This window comes from Triticum aestivum, chromosome 7A (genome assembly GCF_018294505.1).
Source record: "Triticum aestivum cultivar Chinese Spring chromosome 7A, IWGSC CS RefSeq v2.1, whole genome shotgun sequence".
In the NCBI taxonomy this organism is placed as follows: domain Eukaryota; kingdom Viridiplantae; phylum Streptophyta; class Magnoliopsida; order Poales; family Poaceae; genus Triticum; species Triticum aestivum.
Genome location: NC_057812.1, coordinates 737,732,682 through 737,735,566, shown reverse-complemented (window position 1 = coordinate 737,735,566; position 2,885 = coordinate 737,732,682). Strand labels below are relative to the sequence as shown.

Here is a 2,885-nt window from a genome sequence, read left to right as displayed (position 1 = left end):
AACGGGCGCAGTAGAAATCTGTCTCGTCCCGTCTAGTAAACGTCTCTCCGGCGTTGAATAGGTGCGGACACCGGGGACGCGGCATGGGCGGCACCCTAGGCCAGCGAGTCGCTTCAATGCCGGCATCAGTGAGAGGTCACATCCTCTCTGAGCCGACATCAATGCGGAGTGGCTGCTCTAGAGCGGTATGAATGCGGGCAGCTGGCTTCAGGCGGGAGAGGGTTTTTGGTGTGGGCGTGGCAGCAGTTCGAATGCCCGCGAAGCCTTCCCCTGTTCCCGGTTTTCCGGTTTGTAGTACAAAGCACGTCCAGGCTGGTCGGCGCATCGATATAGGATCACGTTGGATGGCAAAACACTTCAGGTCCGCGCGTTCCGAACACTTACGGACGGTTTGAGGGTCAGTGTTGAAGATGCTCTTACCGTTTAAGAAGAAAGAAAATCTAACAAGAACTAAGAAAAGAAAACCAATGGTGGCGGCAAATTAGGACACAGCAGAGAGCACCGAGTGGCTTCGCTTTGTAAGGTGAGACATCGCTTGCATGCAACGCGGGCAAGGGAAGGTGAAATATCACGTGCGTGGTGTTCCGCTTCTTACCCGATCACACCAATAATTCCAGATCATGAAGAGAGATGAAACAAACTGCAACATAGTACTTCCATTGTTGCGGCGACACTAAAAAGGCGGACTGGAGTCCTATAAATTCAAAGGGGAACATCGTCATACTTCATCATGGTGGAAAGCATGATGAAAGGGTAGTAAAATCACAACAAAAGACCCCATATTTCTAAATATAAGCAACTCATCACTAATTCGTTTTTGGGTGTCTCCTCGAGTCCTCGTAACCACATCAGACGACCGAATGACGCCGTAATTAGTATTGACTGTTCCAATGAGCACCCGATGCATATGGCACTGGCTTAACTCATGAAGAACGGTGCGTTTCGAGACTTTGAAGTGGGCTATCATCAAGACCGAGGAAAAGCATCCCAATAATAATCTGGTGTTGTGATGGATTAATAAGGATAGCAAATCCAACTTTGTGGGTTCACTAATTAAGTTCCTAGGCAGGCCAAACAGTTCACACACATGCATGTTATGTAAAGAAAAAGGATAAAAATATGAAATGATGGTGTGAAAAAGGATTACAAAAAAAGAGGTGATCGATCACACTGGGACTCGAACCCAGAATCACTAATTCGTTTTTGGGTGTCTCCTCGAGTCCTCGTAACCACATCAGACGACCGAATGACGCCGTAATTAGTATTGACTGTTCCAATGAGCACCCGATGCATATGGCACTGGCTTAACTCATGAAGAACGGTGCGTTTCGAGACTTTGAAGTGGGCTATCTTCAAGACCGAGGAAAAGCAGCCCAATAATAATCTGGTGTTGTGATGGATTAATAAGGATAGCAAATCCAACTTTGTGGGTTCACTAATTAAGTTCCTAGGCAGGCCAAACAGTTCACACACATGCATGTTATGTAAAGAAAAAGGATAAAAATATCAAATGATGGTGTGAAAAAGGATTACAAAAAAAGAGGTGATCGATCACACTGGGACTCGAACCCAGAATCACTAATTCGTTTTTGGGTGTCTCCTCGAGTCCTCGTAACCACATCAGACGACCGAATGACGCCGTAATTAGTATTGACTGTTCCAATGAGCACCCGATGCATATGGCACTGGCTTAACTCATGAAGAACGGTGCGTTTCGAGACTTTGAAGTGGGCTATCATCAAGACCGAGAAAAAGCAGCCCAATAATAATCTGGTGTTGTGATGGATTAATATGGATAGCAAATCCAACTTTGTGGGTTCACTAATTAAGTTCCTAGGCAGGCCAAACAGTTCACACACATGCATGTTATGTAAAGAAAAAGGATAAAAATATGAAATGATTGTGTGAAAAAGGATTACAAAAAAAGAGGTGATCGATCACACTGGGACTCGAACCCAGAATCACTAATTCGTTTTTGGGTGTCTCCTCGAGTCCTCGTAACCACATCAGACGACCGAATGACGCCGTAATTAGTATTGACTGTTCCAATGAGCACCCGATGCATATGGCACTGGCTTAACTCATGAAGAACGGTGCGTTTCGAGACTTTGAAGTGGGCTATCATCAAGACCGAGGAAAAGCATCCCAATAATAATCTGGTGTTGTGATGGATTAATAAGGATAGCAAATTCAACTTTGTGGGTTCACTAATTAAGTTCCTAGGCAGGCCAAACAGTTCACACACATGCATGTTATGTAAAGAAAAAGGATAAAAATATGAAATGATGGTGTGAAAAAGGATTACAAAAAAAGAGGTGATCGATCACACTGGGACTCGAACCCAGAATCTCCCGCTCCGGAGGCGAGCGCCTTATCCATTAGGCCATGCGACCAATTTGTCAATTGTTCACGTTGACTCTAGAAGTAGAACATATTCGCCTGAGCCAGCTATGTGCCGGCTTCTTGGTGGATTCGAGAGAGAGGACACTCAATGAACACCATCTGTAGAAAATTAATGATGACATGATTAATCTTATTCCAAAGACACATTAATTTTCAATGAGGTGACGCGATTTCTGGTTGGTGCAGGACCAACATAAATGCTGAAAGGCCAATGCTATGCGTAGACCGGCTGATGGTAGGGGTTTCTAAACCGCCTTGCCAGCCGTTGATCTGCGTTAATTTGGGCCGCTTGATCCCTGAACCATAACATTACTTCCATCCCAACAAAGCATATATCTTTCCGGCACAGATTGGTGCATCCTCGCTCCCACAGGATGAGCTTCAGTTGGCCAACATGCACTAGCCGTAGCGCTCAGGTAGCAGCAGCTGCATCACCTGTCATCTCATGCCAACAACGCCGACAAGCTCACCATGCACGGTCC

At 45.6% G+C, this 2,885-nt stretch overlaps 1 non-coding gene across 1 annotated transcript; it reads right to left on the bottom strand.

The window, feature by feature from the left end:
- Positions 1-2,320: 2,320 nt before the first annotated feature.
- TRNAR-CCG (transfer RNA arginine (anticodon CCG)) lies at positions 2,321-2,393 on the bottom strand. The gene has a single exon. It is a non-coding gene; the product is annotated as a tRNA-Arg (tRNA).
- Between the last annotated feature and the right edge of the window lie 492 nt (positions 2,394-2,885).